The 26,609-nt window shown below is 49.1% G+C and overlaps 1 protein-coding gene and 1 non-coding gene across 2 annotated transcripts in view; one reads left to right on the top strand and one right to left on the bottom strand.

Moving 5' to 3' along the window:
* The window catches only part of RIPOR1 (RHO family interacting cell polarization regulator 1), a 31,302-nt gene extending 23,943 nt beyond the window's left edge, over positions 1–7,359 (bottom strand). Inside the window, exon 1 of the mRNA XM_038772212.1 lies at positions 7,279–7,359. The gene's annotated coding sequence lies outside the window, so the exon portion shown is untranslated. The remainder of the gene's footprint in view (positions 1–7,278) is intronic.
* An 18,607-nt stretch (positions 7,360–25,966) lies between these two features.
* On the top strand, positions 25,967–26,104 carry LOC119920485. The gene has a single exon (XR_005448227.1). It is a non-coding gene; the product is annotated as a small nucleolar RNA SNORA7 (small nucleolar RNA).
* The last annotated feature ends 505 nt before the right edge of the window (positions 26,105–26,609 follow it).

The following is a 26,609-nucleotide window of genomic DNA, read 5'->3' as shown; positions in this document are numbered from 1 at the left end:
AAGCACTGTACTAAACTTTGGGGTAGATAAAAATAATCAGGGTGGACACAGTCCTGGTCCTACATGGGGCTCACAGACTAAGAGAGAGGGAGAATGGGTATTTAATCCCCATTTTACAGATGGGGAAACTGAAGCCCAGAGATGTTAAAGTAACTTGTCCAAGGTTACGCAGCAGGAAATTGGCAGTCAGAATTAGAACTTGGGTTTTCTAACTCCCAGGTTTGTGCTCTTTCTACCAGGCCATACTGCTTCTCAACTTCCTTTAGCAGGGTAGGGTTTTGGCTGAGCCCCATCTAGGCAGGAATGCAGGGTGGTGGAAGAGAGGCAAAAGGGCATTTCCAAAACTCCCGAGTCTGCCTTTCTCTGCTGCATGTCTGTGAGTATCAGGTGGCATATGTGTTTCTCTGTGTCTGACTGGATCAGCACACGTGTAATTACCTATCATGATTATTATTATCAATAATAATAATAGTGGTATTTATTAAGCACTTACTATGTGACAACTACTATGTTAAGTGCTGGGGTAGATATAAAATAATCAGATTAGACCCACTGTTTCCCACATGGGGCTCACAGTCTAAGCAGGAGGGAGAACAGGCATTGAATCCCCATACTACAGACAGAGAAGTGAAGTGACTGGCCCAAAGTCCCACAGTAAGCATGTGGTGGAGCCAGGATTAGAATCCAGGTCTCCTGACTCCCAGCCCTGTGCTCTTTCCCTTTTAGGACATGCTGTTTCTCATGTATATTTGTATTATGTTGCCAACTTGTACTTCCCAAGCACTTAGTACAGTGCTCTGCACACAGTAAGCGCTCAATAAATACGATTGAATGAATGAATGAATAACTGTGCAGGTGTATGTGCGGCCAGGGGAATTGATCAGGGAAGCAGCATGGCATAGTGGATGGAGCACGGGCCTGGGAGTCGGAAGGTCATGGGTTCTAATCCTGCTCCACCACTTGTCTGCTGTGTGGCCTTGGGCAAGTCGTTTCACTTCTCTGTGCCTCAGTTACCTCATCTGTAAAATGGGGATTAAGACCGTGAGTCCCATGTGGGACAGGGACTGTGTCCAACCCAATTTACTTGTATCCACTCCAGTGCTTGGTACAGTGCCTGGCACATAATAAGCACTTAACAAATACCATTATTATTATTTGTACAGATTTATTACTCTATTTTACTTGTACATATTTACTACTCTATTTTATTAATGATGTGCATTATAGCTATGATTCTATTTATTCTGATGGTTTTGACACCTGTCTACAAGTTTTGTTTTTGATGCCTGTCTCCCCCTTCTAAATTGTGAGCCCGTTGTTGGGTACGGACCATCTTATATGTTGCCGACTTGTACTTCCCAAGCGCTTAGCTCAGTGCTCTGCACACAGTAAGCACTCAGTAAATATCATTGAATGAATGAATGAATGAATATTATCTCCTTTGCCACTACCCTTCTCAGATGGGACCCCTGTGGTGATGTTACTTTCTGGTCCTGACCCCTAGCTTGGGCTAGCTCTTCTTTATCCTCCCTGCTCTGTGGCAGTGATCAAAACCTGGAAAACTGAGACTCAAGGTTCTACCAGCTTACCCAGGAAGTTAGCAGTTCAGCTAGGTTGAAAACCCAGTGTCAGGTCTTGGGAGTAGGGCCAAATTAAAGTTCTAATAACAATAACAACAACCACAGTAATAATAATTGGGGTATTTGTTAAGCATTTTTGATGTGCCAAACACTGTGCAAAGCACTGGGGTAGATGCAGCGTGGCTCAGTGGAAAGAGCACGGGCTTTGGAGTCAGAGGTCATGGGTTCAGATCCCGGCTCCGCCAACTGTCAGCTGTGTGACTTTGGCCAAGTCATTTAACTTCTCTGTGCCTTAGTTACTTCATCTGTAAAATGGCCATTAAAACTGTGAGCCCCCCGTGGGACAACCTGATCACCTTGTAACCTCCCTAGCGCCTAGAACAGTGCTTTGCACATAGTAAGCGCTTAATAAATGCCATCATATTATTATTATGCAGTATAATCAGATCAGGCATAGTCCCTGTCCCTCATGGAGCTTGCACTCAAAATAGGATGGAGAGCAGGTATTTCATCTCCATTTTATAAATCAAGTGACTTGCCCAAGGTCATCCAACAGTCAAGCATGGGTAGGGACTGTCTCTATATGTTGCCAACTTGTACTTCCCAAGCGCTTAGTACCGTGCTCTGCACACAGTAAGCGCTCAATAAATACGATTGATGATGATGATGATGGAGCTGGGATTAGAACCCAGGTCTCCTGACTCCTAATGCTGTGCTCTCTCCACTAGGTTGCTCCCCTGTTGCCCAAGGTAGTGGAAGCCCAGGGGACTCCTTGAAGTCAAAGTCTGCACCCCTGGATCCCCAACATGCTCCCCAGAACACACGTTCGTCTCTGCCTCTGAGCATGGCTTCTCCTCCTCAACTTGCTGGGGCTAGTTTTAGCCCAGACAGTGGCCGCACTGTGTTAAGACTGGAGAAGGGGTATGGCTGTCGAGAAGGTTGCAGGGGTACCCAGGGCAGCTCCTTCACTGACCCAGTTGTTAAAGTGGCTTCGCATGAGGGAGGACAAGTTGGGGACTTTAGGCTTAAGGACTCCCTGGCACTCTGAGAAGCCCCAGATTGGAGGATGGGCCTGAGGTGCTGTCCTGGCTCCTGACTGGCGGGGAGAGGTCAGGATTAGCTGCCCAACAGGAAGCTCCCAGCCCATCCCAGAGTCAGTGACTTCCTCCCCCCCCCTTCAAGGAGGCCCTCAGGGCAAGGTAGGGGGCAGGGAGAAGGCTGGAAAGGTCATTCCTGGCTTTTTTGTTTTTGGGGGCACTTGTTAAGCACTTACTATATAACCCGACACTGCACTAAGCACTGGGGTAGATACAAATCATCAGGTTGGGTACAGTATCTTTCCCACATGGGGCTCACGGTCTAAGTAGGAGGGAGTAGGAGTTAATCCCCATAAGGAAGCTGAGGCACAGAGAACAGTGCTTGGCACATAGTAAGTGCTTAACAAATGCCATTATTATCAATCAATCAATCAATCGTATTTATTGAGCGCTTACTGTGTTCAGAGCACTGTACTAAGCGCTTGGGAAGTACAAGATGGCAACATATAGAGACAGTCCCTACCCAACAGTGGGCTCACAGTCTAAAAGGGGGAGACAGAGAACAAAACCAAACATACTAATAAAATAAATAGAATAGATATGTACAAGTAAAATAGAGTAATAAATATGTACAGGCATATATACCTATATACAGGCGCTGTGGGGAAGGGAAGGAGGTAAGATGGGGGATGGAGAGGGGGACGAGGGGGAGAGGAAGGAAGGGGCTCAGTCTGGGAAGGCCTCCTGGAGGAGGTAAGCTCTCAGTAGGGCCTTGAAGGGAGAAGAGAGCTAGCTTGGCGGATGGGCAGAGGGAGGGCATTCCAGGCCCGGGGGATGACGTGGGCCAGGGGTCGACAGCGGGATAGGCGAGAACGAGGCACGGTGAGGAGATTAGCGGCAGAGGAGTGGGGGGTGTGGGGTGGGCTGTAGAATGAGAGAAGGGAGGTGAGGTAGGAGGGGGTGAGGTGATGGACAGCCTTGAAGCTGGGAGTGAGGAGTTCCTGCCTGATGCGCAGATTGATTGGTATTACTAAGTGAAATGCCCAAGATCACACAGCAGACAAGGTGTGGAACTGGGATTAGAACCCAGATCCTCTGACTCCAAAGCCCGGGCTCTTTCCATTAGGTTGGCTTAAACTTTGTGAGCCAGGCTCCCAGCTCTCAAACTACTGCCCCCTCCCTGTACCCCCAGGCCTCTGGGAGCTGTGTGGGTGCTTTGCTGTGTTCCTGCCCCCATCCCTAGATCCCCTGGAGTGGGAGGTCAGGTAGTCCCATCTAGTCCAGCAGAAGACTCTCTTTTCCCCGGAAAGTCCAGCCGATTTCCCTTCCCTTGCCACAGATCTCATATGTATATATGTTTGTACATATTTATTACTCTATTTATTTTACTTGCACATATCTATTCTATTTATTTTATTTTGTTAGTATGTTTGGCTTTGTTCTCTGTCTCCCCCTTTTAGACTGTGAGCCCACTGTTGGGTAGGGACTGTCTCTATATATTGCCAATTTGTACTTCCCAAGCGCTTAGTACAGTGCTCTGCACATAGTAAGCGCTCAATAAATACGATTGATGATGATCTCAGGCTGGGACTGTGGCAGGGAAAAGGTTAAGTGTGGCGGCAGGTGACTCAGAGAAAGAGTCGGGGCTGGGGGGGGAGGCAGTGGGTGGGGAGGGGAGGGGGAGGGTAGCACTGCAGATGAATAAAAATATCTGGGAGCTGTGGGAGGCTAGGCAGAGAGAAGAGGACATGCAGGGGCTGGGAGGTGCAGCTCCTTCCCTCAAGGACTGCCTCCCTCTCCCCATACCACAGAGCACTTCCTACACCCCCCCCCCCCCCCAATTATTCCCTCACGGAGACAATCTCCCTTTCTCTCCCTTTCCCCCCCCCCTTTTCTCGCCTCCCCAGGCCCGGTTCCTCCATTTTCAGGCCTTGCCCTCCTCCGCTGTCCCACCAGCTAGCCACCCTGATCATTTCTTCCCTCCCCATCCTGCTACCCCACTTTCCAGGGCTTTCCCTACAGGCCCCTCCCATTCTCCAGGCCAGTGCTGCCACCTGCTGGATGCCTAGGGGACCTCTTGCGAGATGGCAGAGGGTAGGGTTGGGTGGAACCAGAGTGGACAGGACTTTGAGAGAGTGGGGGCTTGGGGACGGAGTCAGGGGTCCCAGCAGAGTCAATGGCGTGGATGTGTCCCTTTTCTTCAGGCAGCACACACTCTAGGCCCTGTAGCCCTCTCTCTTCTCTCCCCTTCCTGTTCTGATACCTAGGGACTGGTTTGATTCTGTGGGGAAGGAGAGGGAAGCTGGTCCTGGATCCCTCAAGTTCCCTCTTGCCCTCCACCCCGACTCCAGTATGCCTCTTCCTGCTCAGTCCTGTGAAACTGAGGTTTAGATCTGGGTCAGGAAGCTCATTCAAGGCATTCTTATGTCGCCAACTTGTACTTCCCAAGCGCTCAGCACAGTGCTCTGCACACAGTAAGCGCTCAATAAATACGATTGAATGAAATTCTTGGGGTTAAACTCTGGTTGCTCCCACCCCATTCAGGCCCCCGTGAGGGCAAAGCTGGGCATTGTGGGGGGTGGCCCCTTGGTCATCTCTGCCTGTGTCCCTGCCCCCTGAGCTGAATCTACTTCTTGTCTTCTCTTCCCCCCTCTCTCCCTGGACAGCCTTGAGTGCAGCATGGGAGACTCTAGTACGGGGCGGGGGGGGGGGGGGGGGGAGGAGGAGGAGAGAGGGAGAGGGAGGGAGAGAGAGAGAGAGAGAGAGAGAGAGAGAGAGAGAGAGAGAGAGAGAGAGAGAGAGAGAGAGAGAGAGAGAGTGTTTGTGTGTCACAGGGAGGGATGGGGTCGGCATGCAGAGAATGTGAAGTTATTGGTGTTGGAACAGCAGTGTGTTTACCCAAGATCCTGGCACCCTGCCTGCCCCAGGGGGCTGCAGACTGATATACACCCTTGGTCTGCCTACCCTAGAGGTAAGGGAAAAAGACACCACCACCACTCCCCTCTTACCACCACCACCCGCCTCTTACCACCACCACCATTCCTGATGCCTGGCCCAGGGCTTAGCTTTCTCTCCATTCTGGAGCTCTCCCTTCTCTGCCAGGATCTCCCTTTTAGTACAGACAATCCTAGGGGCCTCGTGGGCAGAGACTTTGCATAAAGCCCCAAGGAGATATCTCTCTCTCTCTCTGTCCATGGCACATCCTGGACTAAAGAATGCTAAGGTCCAAGATCTCCCCCTCACCCTGGTCCTGCTCCTGGAAAGCCTGTAGAAAAAAAGGTTTAGTAGAGTCCTGCAGCTTGATGCTTATTTTTGCTCCATGGGATCTTTCCCCTAGAAGCTCAGGCTCACATTTCTTCTCTTGGCTTTAGAGATTTATGGAAAGAGCCTTCCCATTTTTCAGCTGGGGAAACTGAGACCCCCAGAGCAGGATTGCCTAGGTGATCTGGTTCCCAGCCAGGCCAATATTTTCTTGGCTCAGTGGGGAAGGCTGAATAGATAATGAGCTATGGCATCGGGAACATGGTGTTGTAGAAACAACATCTGAATGTCCCTATCCTGCTGGGGCATATGTTCTGTTCTCAAGCCTGACTAGTTTCAAAACCCTTATTTATTGGGACCCGGGCAAGGTGAGGGGGATTGTAGCAGATATCTAAGGAGGTAGGGATGGGGGGTCATGAATGTCTTTGGAGGAGGTCAGGTATTTGGAACTAAAATTCCAGGCTGGAACTGGGTGAACCACTCAGTGAGGAAGATGGGGAGGAGTATGGAAGAGCCAGAGGGAGCCCTGATAAATCAGAGCTGTCCCAGGCTATTCCTCTGGGGTCTAGTCTGTTCCCTTTCCCAGAGAAGCTGGCCTGTCTAGTGTGTTTGTAGGTGGGGAGACTCTGGCCTGAGATCTGGGTGTGGTGGACACTGTGTCCATCCATCCATCCTTCCTTCCTACCCCCCCTTTCCGCCCCCCCACAAAACACTCCCTCTTCCTCCTTCCTCATCAGACTTAGAGGAGTTCCCTCAAACTCTCTTGCTGGAATACCAGACCTTAGATTTCTCCTGCTTTGGAAGGGGTCTGAGAGTTGGGGGCAGACCTGGGGGGTGGGAGGATAAGATTGGGGTCCAGTTCTGACCCTTCCCCCAAAACACACAACCACGTCGGCATAGCACAGATCGGAAATGCTGCTTATATAGCTCCCCTCCCGGCTAAAAGGCTGATTCGGTAGGAGGGTCCAGAAGTGAATTACCGCCCCGAGTGGGAGCCTAGCCTGTCCAGCCCCATGCAGAGCAAACAGCTGCAGGAAACCTGACTGGACTCTACAGTGACCTTCTCCCCCTGCTACTCCCCTTCCCACAGTTGATCTCACCATGACAACCACATTCCCATGGCCTTTGGGGGCCAGTAAGCCCAGGCTGCCCTTGTCTCCTGGGTCCAGCTCCGTGGGGTTCAATACTGGTTTGGGGCACCAGGCTTCCCCAAGTGAACCTTACATCCCTCTCTGCCCACAGCCTCACTGAACAACAAATGACACCTTTTGGCCCAGGGGCCTCTCCCCCTCACTCCCCTGAAGGCCCCTATCACCTTCAGCCATTCCCTGTCCCGGTGGGGAGGAGACACAACTCCCCAGGACGATGGATTGGGCAAGTTTGGGTGGGCACACACTCACCGTGACTGTGAGTTCTCCAGGCCTGATTCTGTCTGGATCTCTTTGCACCTGGTCACCGGTTCTGCCGACCCCAGCTCTGGCCCCCTCCTAGGCTGGATGCTGCTTCCTTGATCTGCAGACTCTGCCGATTCGGACTCAGCCCCACAGCTGCCCGGACACAATTCCTCCTCTTCGTTCCACCTCCCCACCTCCCCTCTGGCCACTCCGGCGCCTGCTGCATTAAAGGGGCCGTTACCGCTCCCTCCCCTCTCCTTCCACGCCAGACTCCTGACTAGGTTCCTCATAGGTGTGGGGTGTGTGTGTGTGTGTGTATGCATGGGTGTAGGTGGGTTAGTGGGTGGGTGTTTTTGGAGGTAGCCTGGGGAAACTGGGGCTGAGCAGCTATGGGAGTCGGGTAGCCACCCAGGGAAAAAGTATACTTTCCCAAGAACCTACCCTCTATCCCTGTCTGAGTGATCCTGGAAGAGCAGGATAGTGAGGAGAGTGTGCCTGGGGCATTTACATTTGAGGATGGGGGGCTTTAATACCTGTCCCTTCTCAACCCTCCCAACTCAACCTATACTAATCTCCCCCTGGACGTGAGATTTCAGTCTCATCCTTCCCAAGGCCAAGGCTCCTCTCTGCCTGCTTCCAGTAAGGATGCAAGAGGGGCAATCGATCAGTCAATCAACCGTGAGCACTTATTGTATGCAGAGCACTGTACTAAGTGCTTGGGAGAGTACACTACAACAGAGTTGGTAGATGCGTTCCCTGCCCACAATGAGCTTACTGTCTATAGGTGGGCAGAGGAAGGAAGAAGACCTGGTGATGAAAAGGGGTGGAGTAGGGGGAAGAAGAGTGAGGGATCCAAACCCAGAAATATATTTCAGGATTTATTCAATCGTATTTACTGAGCACTTACTGTGTGCAGAGCACTGTACTAAGCGCTTGGGAAGCACAAGTCAGCAACATATAGAGACGGTTCTTACCCAACAACGGGCTCACAGTCTAGAAGGGGGAGACAGACAACAAAACAAAACCTGTAGACAGGTGTCAAAATTATCAGAACAAATAGAATTAAAGCTATATGCACATCAAGGATCTTAGACTTAACCAGGTTAGCAGAAAACTCCAACAAAGAACATACCGTAGTTAACAAAATATGAGCTGAGATAAAACGAACAATCCAAGTGGATAAATAAAAACTTAGTAAATATACAAAGTGATAGATAAGTGCTAAGGCACTTGTGGGAATAGTTAGGAGATTAATCGGGAAATATCTCTGGTGAAGGTGGCTGTTTCAGAGGGTTCTAAAGGTGGAAAAGGACATGTTTTGGCAGAGCTGAGGGGTGGAAAGGGCATTCCAGAAGGTGGGGGCAAGGCATGAGCAATGGAGTGGAAGTGGGAAAGTCAAGGGCGAGGGATAGCTAGGTTTTCTTATGAAGAGCAAAGAGCTCCAGCTGGGGTATAGCAGGTGAAGGAGCCAATTGTTCGGGAGACTTGAAATGATGGTCAAGAGTTTTTACTCTACGTGAGAGGCAATAGGGAGCTATTGGAGACTTTCAAGGATGGGAGTAATATGTTCCGAACAGCCCAAACAGCTGAAATTAGGAAACCGAAAGCAAGAAGGGCAGAGGAAACCTTTTAAGTATACAGTAAAGCAAAGCATCAGATAATGTGGTATTGTAGCTGAAGACCGGGAGTCATAGTTGCCACAGAAAGGAGCAGTAGCTTTGTAAGGATTGTGGAACAAAATGGCTTAAGTGAAAACAGCACCAGGCACTGCAAAGCTACAAATGTGACAGCATAAGGGACTGTCTATGTGTGTGCACAGTGTGACAGACTGTGGGTCCCGCACTGGCCTTTTCAGTCTTCCACAAGCCCACTGGTGAACTTCACCATCAGTGGTGGAGTCTTTGAACACACAAGACAACTATTCACATGAGACTGACGGAGCCTGAAAACGGAAGAGGCTGGAAGCGGGAAGGACAGTAGGGAGACTGTTGCCATGGTCCAACTGATTGTAATGATGAAGAGGAAGGGGCAGAGCTAGGAAATACCATTGCAGAAGAAAGGGCACAATTTAGAGAAAGATCTAGTGTTTTGTAACACACTGTACAATATCAGTAATGTTTATGACATGATCCTTCATGCTCCAAAATACTGCTGCAAATTAATATGCTAAACATTTACTACTACTACTACTACTAATGATGGCATTTATTAAGCGCTTACTATGTGCAAAGCACTGTTCTAAGTGCTGGGAAGGTTATAAGGTGATCAGGTTGTCCCACGGGGTGCTCACAGTCTTAATCCCCATTTTCCAGATGAGGTAACTGAGGCACAGAGAAGTTACGTGACTTGCCCAGTCACAAAGCTGACAAGCAACGGAGCTGGAATTTGAACCCATGACTTCTGACTCCAAAGCCTGTGCTTTTTCCACTGAGCCACACTGCTTCTCAATACTATGCACCAAACACTGTATTAACCACAAGATAATCAGGTTGGACACAGTCCCTTTCCCACATGGGGTTCGCAGTCTAAGTAGGAGGGAGAACAGGTATTGAATCCCTATTTCACAGATGAGGAAACTGAGGCACAGTTAAGCTAAGTGGCTTACCCAAGGTCACACAGAGGACAAGTCACACAGCAGACAAGTAATGGAGGTAGAATTGGAAGCCAGGTCCTCTAATTTCCAGGTCCATGCTCTTTCCAGCTGCTTCTCCTGCTGCTGGTGCGTGCAGGGACGGATTGGAAAGACTCAAGTTTGATTACCACCTTTTGAACCTACTGGATAGAATATAGTATAATACATATAATTCAATGATTTTATCTTTATAAACTGGGGAGGAACAAGAGAGGGAGGGAGGGGCCCCGGAGGGAAAGGGAAATGTTGGGGCTTTGGGTCCTTAGCCCCATGGGATGACGCCAGGCTGACTCCCACATTGCTAGGTGATCCAAGAGATCTCTGGTGGTTGTCTTCAACCTCTGTATCAAACAAAAAACTACTCATTATTGGCTTTGAAGCTCCCCCATCACTTTGCCCCTTCTTACCTCACCTCCCTTCTCTCCTTTTACATCACAATCCACACACTCTGCTCCTGTGGTGCTAACCTTCTCGTTGTGCCTCCATCTCGCCTGTCCCGCCGTCGGCCCATGGCCTATGTACTACCTCTGGCCTGGAATGCCCTCCCTCCTCAAATCCGCCAATCACTCTTACCCCCTTCAAAGCCCTATTAAAGGCTCACCTCCTCCAAGAGGCCTTCCCAGACTAAGCCCCACTTATCCTTAGCTCCCCCTCCCTTCCGCATCACCTCAACTTGCTCCCTTTGTTCTCCCCCCCCCACCCCATAGCACTTGTGTATATATCTATAATTCTATATCTTTACATTGATGCCTGTTTACTTGTTTTGATGTCTGTCTTCCCCCTTCTAGCCTGTAAGCCCGGTGTGGGCAGGGATTCTCTCTCTCTCTGGCTGAATTGTACTTTCCAAGCACTTAGTACAGTGCTCTGCACACAGTAAGCTCTCAATAAATACGATTGACTTAATGAATGCGCTTCAGGCCAGCCCAACAGTTTGTGGAAGGGGGTTGGGGGGGGGAGTGGGAAGACACTGGGAGCTAGAATTCCCCCGGCTCAGAGGAAGCGGTCCTTGGTCCCCTTCCCTCCCCACCCAATCCGCCCCCACCCTCCTCTCCCTGGGAAGGAAGCAAGCTTAGTGAACCCCGAAGCAGGGAGGGGATCAGGCACTCTGGGCGCCTGGCCATCCCTCCGCCCCTTGGCCGCCCCTCGCTGCTCCGGCCTAAACTATGTTTGTTGTGACAGAGATGAACCTGGGCCCGAGAGAGGAAGTGGCTGCAGGGATGGGAAGCTGGGGGAGGGCATTGGGAAGGAGCAACCTCGCTCTCCTGGGTTGCACAGAGTTTTCCGTTCCCATCCGTAGGCGGGGGGGGTTGGGGGCTTTGTGTGTGTGCATGTTTATATCGGTGGGTTGGAGACCCAGCTCCTCCCAGGGGCTGCCCTCCCCCCCCCCCCCAGTTGCTTGGACCCCCCCACCCCCAGTCCCTTCCCCCAGTTTACGCAGCTGCAGGGCTACGGGTTCCTCCAAGCCAACGCTTGAGCGTCCCTGGGGAGCGCGGACTAGGCTGTGGGAGGATACACCTGCTCCCCCAACCCCCACCCCCGGCTTTGCTAGGGGTCCCTGAGAGGCCTGGGAGGACAGTGCAGGAAGCCAAACCCACACCATCTTGTAGGCCCTGGTCCACTAACCCTAACTCCAGTCACCCCAGGGCTGCCTAGATTTGACACCTACCGGGCCAGAGAACACGAGGCATAAATCCGTAAACAAGACCCCCTAAAACAGCTCTGACTGTGGGGGCTGGCCAAGAGGACCAGCCTGGACTGCTGACAAGGTTTTTTGCAGGGGAGATCTTAACTCTCTTCCCAAGGGTTATTGTCCCGGTCCCCTCAATACGGCAGGGTGGAAGCTTTAAAAAAAAAAATCGCAATTGAAATTTTACCCAATAAACCTCTGGGCCCAAAAATTCAGCTGAATGGCAGAAAAAGCATATTTCCGTTGCCATCGATGCAATAACCAAACCACCGAGTCCAAATCTGCAATCTAACCCGCCTCAACTGATATCTGCGCCTGCGCACACAGCTGGGCTCCCTTAGTCACGTCATGTGGCATGTTCAGCTGCTGAACCTGCCTACAGAACAGTCCCCACCCCCACTTGTAGGCAAATTAATACTTTGGAACTGTTTACGGTCTTTAAATGATTCGTAACTGGAGAAGAAAGTATAAATAGGAAATTTTAGATTTCTTTTGGTTTGTGGTACATTAGCAGCAAGCCCAAAGTATTTCTTCCAGCTGGGGACCTGTCTTCTGCCCCTCAGTAGGGTCATGAGTTGAGGGTTTCAGGTTGCTGGAGCACAGCACTGGGATTTAGTTGGATGGGTCTAGGTTTTTCTCCAACAGTCAGCCATTCCTTGAGGATACTTTCAAACCCTCAGTGATTGAAGGGAAGTGGCAGAGGGGGATGGCTCTGTACCAGCTCTTCATTTTGAGTGAGGAGGAGAAAAAGGAACGGCATTTGTGGCAGAAGGAAGACTTAGAAGAATTAGCACGTCGGTCCAGATTTTGGGTCTTTTCGGTTTCACTGAAGCAGAGTGGTCTAGTAGAAAGAGCATGGACCAGGTCCTAATCGCAGCTCCACCACTTATCAGCTGTGTGACCTTGGGCAAGTCACTTGATTTCTCTGTGCCTCAGTTCCCTCATCTGTAAAATGGATCAATCAAATTTTTTGAGAGCCTACTGTGTGCAGGAGCACTGCACTATCATCATCACTTGATTTCTCTGTGCCTCAGTTCCCTCATCTGTAAAATGGATCAATCATTCTTATTGAGTGCTTACTGTGTGCAGAGCACTGTACTAATTTCTTGGGAGAGTACAAGAGTTGCTGGATGTTTCCTGCCCACAAGACACTCATAGTCTAGAGGGGGAGACAGACATTAAAATAAATTATGGATATGGACACAAGTGTTGTGGGCCTGAGGCAGAAGGGAGAGGGAGTAGGGGTTGAAATACCTTTCTCCCTCCTACTTAGACTAAGAACCCCATATGGGGCAGGGATGGTGGTTTGATTGTATTGTATCTACCCTGAATTTAGCACACTTCTTGACATATAGTAACAATAATTAGTCTTATTTATTTGGAAACTCTTTGCTCTTTTCTGTCCCGCTTGGAAGTTCTCAGGTTTTACTGAAGACCTGAAATGAGCGAGGTTGGAAGTCCAGCCTAAAAAACTGTGTGGGTGAAGACAATGGCTTTGCCCCTCAGCTGGAAACTCTTAGGAGTCCCTGTGGAGTTCGTACCCAGGGTTCTGAGGCTCCTTCACAGGGGCCACCTACCCTGTTTGTGGTATTGGTTAAAGCACTTACTATGTGCCAAGCACTGTGCTAAGCACAGATAGATAGAATACAATCAGATCAGACAGTCCCTGTTCCACATGGAGCTCACAGTCTAATGGGGAGGAAGAACAGGTAATTAATCCCTATTTTACTTATGAGGAAACTGAGGCTCAGAGAAGTTAAGTGATTTACCCAAGGTCACACAGCAGGCAAGTGGCAGGGCTGGGATTAGAACCCAGGTCACCTGACTCCCAATCCAGTGCTCTTTCCGCTAGGCCACACTGTGGGGTTAGAGAGGCCGAGAAGCTGGGGTTCAGAGGGACCTGCTCAATAGGAGACCCTTAGATTGGTGAGAACAGAAAAGTAACAGAAAAGTGGAAAAGATAACAGAAAAGTGGAGATAAACTGCAGAAAGGCCTCCAAACTGAGTGAGTAGGCTGAAAAAAAATGGCAGAATGAACTTCAGTGTAGGCAAGTGCAGAGTAATTGCACCAAGAGAAAAATAATCCAAATTAAAAATGCATAATGATAGGCTCAGAGCACTTAGTCACGATTCAGGAAAGAGGAACATCTTGGAGTGACTGTTGACTGTTCTTTCATATCAGTCCAATATGCAGCAGCAGTAACAGCCCAAAAGCCCACCAAAATGCTGGACATCATCCAGAAGACAATGAAAATGAAATAAAAGGCCGAGTTTGGCCACTACATAAAACCATGGCACGCACCTACCTGCAACACTGGGGGCAGTTCTGGATATAGAACCAGAAAAGATCCAGAGAAGGTACAGGGAAGGGCAATCAAGACAAGGAGGATGGAGAAGCTTCTGTATGAGGAGAGAGTAACAGAGTTTGGACTGTTCAGTCTGGAAAGTTTCTGGCTGAGAGATGACATGATTCAAGCACTTAGTACAGTGACCTGCGCACAGTAATATGATCGAATGAAATACAGTTGAATGAATTGAAGTCTACAGTATCATGCAGGGGTGGACAGGGTGAACCTAGAATTCTTTCCTAAATTCCACACCACCAAGAAGACAGACACCTGTTGAGGCCTGAAAATGATAGATTCAATACAATGGAAACACTTCTTCACACAGCAATCAATCAAATCAAAGGTATTTACTGAGTGCTTACTGTGTGCTGAGGATTGTGCTAAGTTCCTGGGAAAGGACAGTACAACAGAGTTGGTAGACACAACTCCTGTCAACAGGAACTTACAGTCTACAGCATTATTATTATTAATCATATTTATTGAGTGCTTACTGTGTGCAAAGCACTGTACTAAGTGCTTGGGAGAGTACAGTATAACATCAAACACATTCCCTGCCCACAATGAGCTCACTTTCTGGAGGACTGTGAGTTTACCACAGGCTACAGTCTACCACTACCACAGTCTACCACATACTACAGCATGTGGTAAGCATTTGGAATTTGTTACTACAGGAAGTTGAACAGGCCCAAAATATCAGCAGAGGTTTGGATCAATTCATAGATGTCCACTGTGGGCAGGGACTGTCTCTCTTTCTCTGCACACAATAAGCGCTCAATAAATAGGGTTGAATTGCTGAATTGTACTTTCCAAGTGCTTAGTACAGTGTTCTGCACACAATTAGCACTTAATAAATACGATTGAATGACTAGACAAAAGGTCTAATCTGGGTTACTAGAAGGAAAGCTGTTTGACGATCCACCCCAAACCATTAGTGTTGATAATAATAGTAATGGTATTTGTTAAGCGCTTACTATGTGCCAAGCACTGTTCTAAGCGCTGGAGTAGATACAAGGTAATCAGGTTGTCCCACATGGGGCTCACAGTCTTAATCCCCATTTTCCAAATGAGGGAACCGAGGCACAGAGAAGTTAAGTGACTTACCCCAAGGTCACACAGCAGACAAGTGGCAGTGCTGGGATTAGAACCCATGACCTCTGACTCCCAAGACCGTGCTCTTTCCACTGGGCCAACCCTGCTGATGCCCAGGTGGGCCACCAGCACACGTTTCTCCCGGCATCCAGTTACAGTGCTTGGCACATAGTAAGCGCTTAACGAATACCAACATTATTATTATTATTATTATTATTATTATTATTATTATTATTATTATTATCTAGAGTAGTGGGCTGGATGGTCCCGAGGCGGGCCGGGCGGTCGCCCGGACAAGATGAACTACATGCCCGGGACCGCCAGCCTCATCGAGGACATCGACAGTGAGGCCCTCACCCTCCACCATCGTTTCCCCGGCGGGCTGGAGGGCGTGCCTTCATTCATTCATTCAATCCCGTGTATTGATACGATTCAATAAATACGATGGAATGAATGAATGGAGCGCTTACTGTGTGCAGAGCACTGTACTGAGCGCTTGGGAAGTCCAAGTTGGCAACTTGGGCAAGTAAGGCCTCCCTTCAAGGCCCTACTGAGAGCTCACCTCCTCCAGGAGGCCTTCCTCCCCATCCCCCCCCCCCCCCCCGCCTTACCTCCTTCCCTTCCCCACAGCACCTGTATATATGTATATATCTGCATGTATTTATTACTCTATTTTACTTGTACACATTCTATTTTATTTTGTTAATATGTTTTGTTTTGTTCCCTGTCTCCCCCTTCTAGACTGGGAGCCCGCTGTTGGGTAGGGACCGTCTCCATGTGTTGCCAACTTGGACTTCCCAAGCGCTTGGTACAGTGCTCTGCACACAGTAAGCGCTCATTCATTCATTCATTCATTTAATCGTATTTATTGAGCACTTACTGTGTGCAGAGTGCTGGACTGGGCGCTTGGGAGGTACAAGTTGGCAACTTGGACAAGTAGGGCCTTCCTTCAAGGCCCTACTGAGAGCTCACCTCCTCCAGGAGGCCTTCCCAGACTGAGCCCCTTCCTTCCTCTCCCCCTCGTCCCCCTCTCCATCCCCCTCATCTTACCTCCTTCCCTTCCCCACAGCACCTGTATATATGTATATATGTTTGTACATATTTGTTACTCTACTTATTTATTTATTTATTTTACTTGTACGTATCTATTCTATTTATTTTATTTTGTTAGTATGTTTGGTTTTGTTCTCTGTCTCCCCCTTTTAGACTGTGAGCCCACTGTTGGGTAGGGACTGTCTCTATATGTTGCCGACTTGTACTTCCCAAGCGCTTAGTACAGTGCTCTGCACACAGTAAGCGCTCAATAAATACGATTGATGATGATGATCAATGATTTGACCAGTAATACAGATATTCTGCTCTCTTGCCGCCCCCCCCCGAACGCCCCACCCGTCTGTTAAAGTAAGGGACGTTGGCGCTACCTTGTGGTTAGACACGTCCACTGCACCGCCCCCCACTATTCCCCATCAAATCTCAGTCAATCAATCAATCAATCAATCGTATTTATTGAGCGCTTACTGTGTGCAGAGCACTGTACTAAGCGCTTGGGAAGTACAAGTCGGCAACGCATAGAGACAGTCCCTACCCAACAGCGGGCTTACAGTCCAGAAGGGGGAGACAGAGAACAAAACCAAACATACTAACAAAATAAAATAAAGAGAATAGATATGTACAAGTAAGATAAATAAATAAATAGAGTAATAAATATGTACAAACATATATACATATATACAGGTGCTGCGGGGAAGGGAAGGAGGTAAGTTGGGGGAGATGGAGAGGGGGACGAGGGGGAGAGGAAGGAAGGGGCTGAGTGTGGGAAGGCCTCCTGGAGGAGGTGAGCTCTCAGTAGGGCCTTGAAGGGAGGAAGAGAGCTAGCTTGGCGGATGGGCAGAGGGAGGGCATTCCAGGCCCGGGGGATGACGTGGGCCGGGGGTCGATGGGTCCCAATCCCCTGATCTCCAGTCGGACTGGAGGTGGACTATGGGATTGGAGAGCAGTCTCGTCACCTCCCCCCGTCCCATATTCTCAGAGCAAACAGAGCCCACCTTAGACTAGAGGGCCTCCCCCCACCCCCAATCCAGAGCACCTCCCTTTCAGGAACCTGTCCTCTCTAGGGAACTCTGGTGGCAAGGTACTACCAGGGGGGTGGAGAGAGGCCCTGTATCCCTGAGGAGGGGACAGTCAGGAAGGGGTGGGCAGGGTATAGGATGGGGAATCAGGACACCGGTGTTTTATTCCTGGCCTCAGCACCTCAGGCCCTCAGTCAGTCTCTGTTTCTCCAGTGGGGAGGGTTTGTCCCCTGGACCTTGAATAATGGGGTGAAGTGCCCCAGAGGGACCTTGGAAAATGTTCTGCAAAGTCCATTCAGCGTTTCCCCCGGCCTCCACCCTCTCCAGCCCCCACACCTTGCTGCAGCAGTAGGGGAGAGCATATTGGGCAGCCAATTCTCCTACCACAGCAGTAGAGCCCATACTAGAGGAGGTGTTGATGATGGCAGCCTGGGCACAGCTCAGCTTGGCCTGGGGGCTCGTCCGGGCAGCCTTCTGCAGCAGGGGCAGGAACACCTAATGGCAGGTGGGGGTGGGGGAGAGAAGAAGATGACACAAAACCTCATCAGTAGCCCAGACCTCGATCTCTGACCCTCTCAAACATCTTCCTCCACCCCAGTGTTCCCTCCCCACCCTCATGTCCTTCTGGGCTGTTTCTCAGGGACATGATCTTCCCCTCTTCCATCCACTACCCCCCTACCTCCTATTTTGGGACACAAGACCTAAACCTCTCCTCTTGCTCTGTGCTCTGAGCAGACCAATCTGCTTACTGATCCATTGATTGATTGATTGAATGAACGAAACAAAGTCCCTTGTCTCCAAGCTGCTGCACATGGCATTCCCCGGGACCTGCAATGCCCTATCCCCACTTAATCAAACCTCATCCCTCGCCTCCTTTGACACTTTACCTAAAAACCCCACCTCCTAAATGATGCCTTTACCTAGCTCTAGGCAGGGGCTGTTTCTTCTTTATCCTCTGCCCTTCCCACCAGTTCCTCCCTACTGCACACAGTAAGCGCTCAATAAATACGATTGAATGAATGAATGAATACTCAGGCGCTTTGAACGAGCTCGGCGCGTAGAATGTGCCAAATGCTTAGCACTTATTGCCTAATTGTACTTTCCAAGCGCTTAGTACAGTGCTCTGCACACAGTAAGCACTAAATAAATGATTGAATGAATGAATGAATGGATTTATCTACCCCAGCGCTTAGAACGGGCCTGCCACATAGAAAGCTCTTAACACTTAGTGCTTATGGACGAATTGTACTTTCCAAGCGCTTAGTACAGTGCTCTGCACACAGTAAGCACTCAATAAATATGATTGAATGAATGAACGTATCCACCCTGGCGCTTAGAACAGGCCTGGCACATAGAAAGTGCCTAGCGCTTAGTGCTTATTGCCGAATTGTACCTTCCAAGCACTTAGTCCAGTGCTCCGCACACAGTAAGCACTCAATAAATACGATTGAATGAATTAGAGAAGCAGTTAGAGAATTATATTTTCCAAGCGCCTAGTACAGTGCTCTGCACACAATAACCGCTCAATAAATACGATTGAATGAATGAATACCCCGGCGCTTTGAACAAGCCTAGTGCATAGAAAGTGCCTAATGCTTAGCGCTTATTGCCAAATTGTACTTTCCAAGTGCTTAGTACAGTGCTCTGCACACAGTAGGTGCTCAATAAATGATTGAATGAATGAATGAATTAATGGATTGATCTACCCTAGCGCTTAGAACGGGCCTGGCTCATAGAACGCTCTTAACACTTAGCGCTTATTGCCAAATTGTACTTTCCAAGCGCTTAGTACAGTTCTCTGCACACAGTGAGCACTCAATAAATATGATTGAATGAATGAATGTATCTACCCCGGTGCTTAGAACAGGCTTGGCACATAGAAAGCACCTAACGCTTAGCGCTTATTGCCGAATTGTACCTTCTAAGCACTTAGTACAGAGCTCTGCACACAGTAAGCACTCAATAAATATGATGGAATGAATTAGAGAAGCAGCGTGGCTCAGTGGAAAGAGCCCGGGCTTTGGAGTCAGAGGTCATGGGTTCAAATCCCGGCTCCGCCAATTGTCAGCTGTGTGACTCTGGGCAAGTGGCTTCACTTCTCTGGGCTTCAGTGACCTCATCTGGAAAATGGGGATGAAGACTGTGAGCCTCCCGTGGGACAACCTGATCACCTTGTAACCTCCCCAGTGCTTAGAACAGTGCTTGGCACATAGTAAGCGCTTAACAAATGCCATCATTATTATTATTCTCTGGGCCTCGGTGACCTCATCTGGAAAGTGGGGATGAAGACTGTGAGCCTCCCGTGGGACAACCTGATCACCTTGTAACCTCCCCAGCGCTTAGAACAGTGCTTGGCACATAGTAAGTGCTTAACAAATGCCATCATTATTATTATTATTCTACCTCCCTCCAGTTCAGGGCTCTGCCCTAGTAGGTGGGAGATCATACAGTGTAATGTCAGAGTGTTGTGGCTGGTCCCTAAACAGTGTCCCTTCTCCAGCAGTGTACACAACTCACCTGGCTCAACAGCAGGTGACCCATGATATTGATGTCGTAGGACTAGGCTACATTCTGCTCAGTGATGGCCTCCGGCGATAACTTCAGGAAGACGCCAGCATTTTTTTTTATGGTATCTGTTAAGCGCTTACTATGTGCCAGGCAGTGTACTAAGCGCTGGAGCAGATACAAGATAATCAGGTTGGACACAGTCCATGTCCCACCTGGGGCTCCCTGTCTTAATCTCCATTTTACAGAGGAGAAAGCGAGGCACAGAGAACTGAAGTGACTTGCTCAAAGTCACACAGCAGGCAAGTGGTGGAGTCAGGATTAGAACCCAGGTCCTTCTGATTTCCAGGCCTGTGCTCTATCCTCTAGACCACGCTGCTTCTCTTTGTTGCATTATTCACCAGGAGATTGAGGCCAGAGCTGCAGAGTTGCTCACTCACCGCCTGGCCTGCTGCTTGCACACTTGCTGCATCTGTGACATCTTAGGGGAAGCAGGAGATATAGGATCCCCCATGAACCTTGAGGGAGGGAGAAAAGGAGAGAGAGAGGACATCCTCCTTGAAACCTATTTTTTTCCTATTTTATTTGCAAAATGCTTGCCAGGGGTCAAACACTGTTCTAAATACCGCGGTACATACAAGTTAATCAGGTTGGACACCATCCTTGCCCCACATGGCTGCTCACAGTCTAAATAGGAGGGTGAACAGGTATATCACACCCATTTTACAGATGAGGAAATGTAGGCACAGAGAAGTGCAGTGACTTGGCCAAGGTCACACGACTGACAAGTGAAGGAGCCGGGATTATTAATTCATTCATTCAATTGTATTTATCGAGCGCTTACTGTGTGCAGAGCACTGTACTAAGCGCTTGGGAAGTACAAATCGGCACCATATAGAGGCGGTCCCTACCCAACAATGGGCTCACAGTGTAGAAGTAGACCCCAGGTCCTCTAACTCTCAGGCCTGTGCTCTTTCCACTAGGCCTCGCTGCTTCTGCATTCCTATGGGCCTCATCTTGGCTTCCCATAACGGGTGGTATAGCAGGCCAAGGTTCCAGAGTGTGAGTCCTACTTCAGCCCAGGGAACAGAGGTTGAGACGATAACAGTGTGGCTTAGTGGATAAAGCACGGTCCTGGGGGTCAGAAGGACCTGGGTTCGAATCCTGGCTCTGCCACGTGTCTGCTGTGTGACCTTGGGCAAGTCACTTCACGTCTCTGCCTCACTTACCTCATCTGTAAAATGGAGATTGACTGTGAGCCCCAGGTGGGACATGGACTGTGTCCAACCGCAGCGTGGCTTAGGGGATAGAGCACGGGGTTGGGAGTCAGAGGTTGTGGGTTCTAATCCCGGCTCCGCCATTTGTCATCTGTGTGACTGGGCGGGTCACTTAACTTCTCTCTGCCTCAATTACCTCATCTGTAAAATGGGGATTAAGACTGTGAGCCCCACGTGGGACAACCTGATTACCTTGTACCTACCCCAGTGTTTAGAACAGTGCTTGGCACATAGTAAGAACTTAACAAATACCATCATCATCATTATTATTATTATCTATCTTAGTATCTAGAACAGTGCTTGGCACATAATAGGCACTTAAGTACCATAATTATTATTATTACAGGCTGCTCTGGGACCTATTTCCCTGTTCAGAGGGTAGGGCTGACAGAAGAAGTGTCTCAGATGCGACTGCAAAAGAAAATGCCCAGACCACTATGCCCTGTATTCCCAGAGGCATCACTTCCATGGTTGGGGGAAGCTTGCTTTTTGCTAGTTAATCAATTAGTGGTATTTTACTGAGCACTTACTGTGTGCAGAGCACTGAAATAGCCTCTTTGGCACAGGAACCCAAAGTCCGAGGACATAGAAAAGCCAAGGAAAGTGTGGTCTGATCCCCACACTGCACCCCTCCATCCTTCTACCCCATCCCAAGGTCAGGGATACGGAGGGCCTGCAGGCTGAGACTTACCTAATTGCATCAGGATGACCTGTGGGTATTTGGAGTTCAATTCCTTCAACACCTGGGGAGAGAGAGCAGGAGCTGATAGGTGAGGCACCAGCCAGATCACTGGGGCAGACAGTCCCTGGTGGGTTTGGAGGGAGCCCTGGGAAGCCTGAGGGATAAGAGGTCCTAACCCTCCTAGCCCCTCTCTCACATCTGATCTGTAACAGGGCTGATTACTCAGGGGTAAGCCAGGCTCCTAACATCCAAGCCAGTTCAGGAAGCCAATTGGTGAACCTTGGTCTCCCCAGGCTAGAAAAATCCCTGATTGATTGGAGGTGGAGAAGGGGGCTAGGATAGGATTCGGTGGCCTTGGGGTTCCCAGACTGAACTGGTCTCTAAAGCCCCACTGAAGGCAGCCTCTAAACCAGCCCAAGAGCTGACCCAGCCCCTCCGGAACGCTCAAGCCAGGGAGGGTCCTCGGATTAGCCGGACCTCTTGGCTTCCAGTCCTATCCCAGATCTGGCCTTCAGTTTGCCTCTCTGGGGTCCCTGCCCCTCACCTCATCTTGGCACCCTCTCCCCAAGGCCCTGGGAGGAATTAAGAGGGGGATGACTTTGGGTTTTCATTCTTCAAGCCCAAAGTGCTGGCTTCTAGGATAATCAGGCTCAAACAGACTGTGGGCGACCTCAGGCATTAACCAGGCCCCGCTGGCCCTGAGGATGGTGGCAGGTAGTGAAGATGGACTTGTGGGCATTGGGCACCTTTAAAAACTGCTTCACCAACTCCAACCCAATAGCTCAGTTGGAGCCCGTCTCCAGCACATCGCAGTTGTGGAATATCCTGACTACAGCTCGGACTTCAAAACACACAGACAGATGCAGTTTATGGGGCAGTTGCAGCCCCTGATCTAATGATCTATTCCCTTCCAGAGTCTTGGCCCTCTCCTTTTCTCCCTCTCTCTGGAATCGTGGGTGGAGTGGGCAGGGTTTACGTGCCCCATCAGCCGAGAGACACTTCCAGGGTGGGGCACGAGTCAGTCATGCTCTGACATGGAGCTGGGAGGGTTTTGAGGACACTGGATTGGAGGAGAAGAATGAGAGAGAGCTCAACCCCGAATTGGCCTCCCTGCTAGGTCATCCTCATGTACTGTGGGGGAGCGAGTTGAGTGAGTTAGTATCTGTGTGAATGCATGAAAGCATGTGTGTGTGGTGTGGCTGTGCATATACTGCGGGTAAGTGTGTGTGTGCTTGCAAGAGTGTTATGTCACTGTGCATGAGTGCATGCGTGTGTACTGTGACTGCATGTACTGAGTGTGTTTGTGTGTGTATGAGTGCATTCGTGTGTGGTGTGACTGTGAGCATGCCACTTGCCTACTGCATGACCTTGGACAAGTCATCTCACTTCTCTGGGCCTCAGTTACCTCATCTGTAAAATGGGGAATAAGACTGTGAGCCCCTCGTGGGACCGGAACTGCGTCCAATCTGACAACCTTGTACTACTACAGTGCTTAGAACAGCGCTTGGCATATAGTAAGAGCTTAACAAATATTATTATTATTATTATTATTATTATTGTTGTTATTATTATGTGTCTGGTTGTGATCCTGCATGGGTTTTTACAAGGCTCAGAAGCGCAGTGATGAGCAAGTGTGGCCCCTACACTTGGGTAGCAGTGTGGCCTAGTGGAAAGAGCTCGGGCCTGGGAGCCAGAGGACCTCGGTTCTAATCTCAGCTCTATCCCTTGTCTGCTGCGTGAGCTTGGGCAAGTCACTTCACTTCTCAGTGCCTCAGTTTCTGATCTGTAAAATGAGCATTAAATCCTATTCCCTCCTACTTAGACTCTGAGCCCCGTGTGAGACAGGAACTGTGTTCAACCTTTTTTTAAAAAATTGGCATTTGTTAAGCTCTTACTACGTGCTAGGCACTGTACTGAGAAGCAGTATGGTGTAGTGGATAGAGCACGGGGCTGGGAGTCAGAAAGACCTGGATTCTAATCCCGGCTCTGCCATTTGTCTGCTGTGTGACCTTGGGCCAGTCACTTAACTTCTCTGCGCCTCAGTTACCTCATCTGTAGAATGGGGATTGAGACTATAAGCCCCACGTGGGACAGGGACTATGTCTAACTCAGTTTGCTTGTATCCACCCAGCACTTAGTACAGTGCCTGGCACATAGTAAGTGCTTAACAAATGCTGTCATCATCATTATTATTATTACTAAGCACTGAGGTAGATATTAACTAATCGGGGGCTCACATTCTTAATCCCCATTTTATAGATGAGGTAACTGAGACCCAGAGAAGTGAAGGGAACTTGTTATTATTATTATTACTTGCCCAAGGTCACACACAGACAAGTGGTGGAACCAGGATAAGAACCCAGGTCCTCTGATTCCCAGAACTGTGCTTCATCCATTAGCTCAAGTGGTTTCTCACCTGATTATCTTCTACCTACCCCAGTGCTTAGTCCAGGGCTTGGCACATACTAAGTGCTTAACAAGAACCATAATTATTCAGAGAAAGAGGGAGAAATCAGGAAAGTCACTTCAGGGGGCCCCCCTCCTTGAAGACATAGCCGAACCAAACAGAGAGAGGGATTGGGGAGGAAGTAGAGGGGCCAAATTGGGGGAAGAAAGAGTACCTTGGCCATCTTCATTCATTCATTCAACATATTTATTGAGCACTTACGGTGTGCAGAGCACTGTACTAAGTGCTTGGGAAGTACAAGATGGCAACATATAGAGACAGTCCCTGCCCACAACTGGCTCACAGTCTAGAAGGGGGGAGACAGACATCATCACAAGTAAACAGGCATCAGTAGCAACAGTATAAATAAATAAAATTATAACTACATCTTGAGGGGAGAGAGCAGGACACAGGGAGAGCTTGTGCTGTGGAAACCGGACAGACACAGGGCACAGGGAGGGATCTGGGAGGATCCCTGGAGTTTCAGGGCCCAGCAGCCAGGACTCCGGGGAAGCGAGGCTCCTGCCCCTGAGGTGGAGAAGAACTGAGCCCCTGGATACCTACAGGGAGGTATCAAGGGTTCTGGGAGAGGGGGAGGAGCAGAGGGGAGTAGTAGATGCAAGAAAAGGTGGTCTGAACTAGAACAGCACATATGTATATATCTGTAATTTATTCATCTATTTATTTATTTATGTTAATGTCTGTCTCCCTCTCTAGACTGTGAGCTCTTTGTGAGCAGGAATGTGTCTGTTTGTTGTTATACTGTACTCTCCCAAGTGCTTTGCACACAGTCAGCGCTCAATAAATATGATTGAATAAATGAGTGAATGATTTGTTAGCATTCGTTACTTGTTAAGAACTTATTAAGCATTGTTGAGATATCGGATCTTGGTGTCCGCCTGAAGTGGGGGCTGGAGGACAAGCTCAGGAGCCGGGGAGAGGTGGACTGGGGAATCATGGACACAGGAAGGAGCTGGCCCCGGGATGAGGGTGGTAAGATTGTCCCTCATGACCTCTATGCCTTCAGGGAGCTGCCTGGGCTTCAGCTGTAGAGTGGTGGCAGTGATAGGGATGCAGGGACTTGGGGAGCAGTGGGTAGGGCACCTCCAAAATCTGCATTAGAAGAATGGGAGAATTGGAGGGCTTCAGGGTCCATTGGAGGCTGACTGGGGTCCAGGCACTCCTAAAGTGATTCTAGTGGGGGGGTTTTGGGCCAGGATTTAGGGCTGAAAACCACCAGTAACTTCACAGAGATGGGAGAGAGGGTGGAAGGGAGAGGAAGAGAAAGAGAGGAGGGGGGAGAGAGAGGGAGAGAGGGGGGAGGAGGGCGGTCAGGGAGAGGTTGAGAGAGGTGGGAGGCATCAATAGTTGCATATTTATGGTTGAAGAGACCCCGAAATCCAGAGTGTAATGAACGCAGGCACTATACCTAGTCACACCTTGTGGGGAGCTTCTATCATTTAATAGTATGGTGCTTCTACTATGTGCAGAACACTGTACTTAGTGCTTGGGAGAGTACAATAGAATGAGTAGACATCATCCCTTCCCTCAAAGGAGTTTACAATCTAGACCGGGAGACAGACATTAAAATAAATTACAGATAGAAGGAATTAATAGAGCATAATGACATGTACATAAATACTATGGAGTGGGAGAGGGGGAGGGCTGATCTATGACAAATGCTTGAACTATCTTGGTGGTGATTTGGATGGAGCAAGAGAAAGCCAGCACCTTAAATGCAACATGTTTAAAACTGAGTCAATGAGTCCATCAATCATTCAATAGTAATTACTGAGCAACTACTGTGTGCACAGCACTGTACTAAGCACTTGGGAAAGTTCAGTAGAATTTGATTACCCAATCCCTTCCTTCAAGAAGCTTACAATCTAGCAGAGGAGACAGTTACAAAATAAATTACAGATAGAAAGAACTGAATAGAAAGAGGATATATGGATGATTCCCCTCTCAGGGTCGCACCTGGAGAGTTTCCAGTACTTTACCAGTCTCGGCTCTGGGAGGAAGAGACAAGCAGAGGCATACCCATTCCATTCCTTGCTTGAGTAGTGGCTAGTGAGTGGAAGGCAATCTGCTAATAATAATGATGGTATTTGTTAAGCACTCACTATGTGCTGAGCACTGTTCTAAGTGCTGGGGTAGATACAAGGTAATCAAGTTGTCCCACACGGGGCTCACAGTCTTAATCCCCATTTTACAGATGAGCTAACTAAGGTACAGAGAAGTTGTGACTTGTCCAAGGTTACACAGACTCTCTGACTCCTGACTCCTCTGACGCCCAAGCCCACGATCTTTCCACTAAACTGTGCTACAAATCAAAACTCACCTGTGCTGGGCAGCAGCGGCACAGGAGAGAGTCGAGGGCAGAGACTCAAGTTTACTGCAGGAAAGGAGGCACTGGTAAACCACTTCCGTAGTTTTACCAAGGAAACTCTCTGGCTACACTACTAGGATGATTGCAGATGGAGGTGGGGGGTTCTGGGAGAGATGTGTCCATGGCGTCACTATGGGTCATAGACGACTCGACAGCATAAGACAATATAGATGATTAAGCGCTTAATTGGTAATTAATGCAAATCATCGTGTA

The sequence above is a fragment of the Tachyglossus aculeatus genome, chromosome X1 (assembly GCF_015852505.1).
Source record: "Tachyglossus aculeatus isolate mTacAcu1 chromosome X1, mTacAcu1.pri, whole genome shotgun sequence".
Lineage (NCBI taxonomy): Eukaryota > Metazoa > Chordata > Mammalia > Monotremata > Tachyglossidae > Tachyglossus > Tachyglossus aculeatus.
Note: the sequence above shows the minus strand (reverse complement) of the source record. Positions and strands in the feature narration are given on the sequence as shown.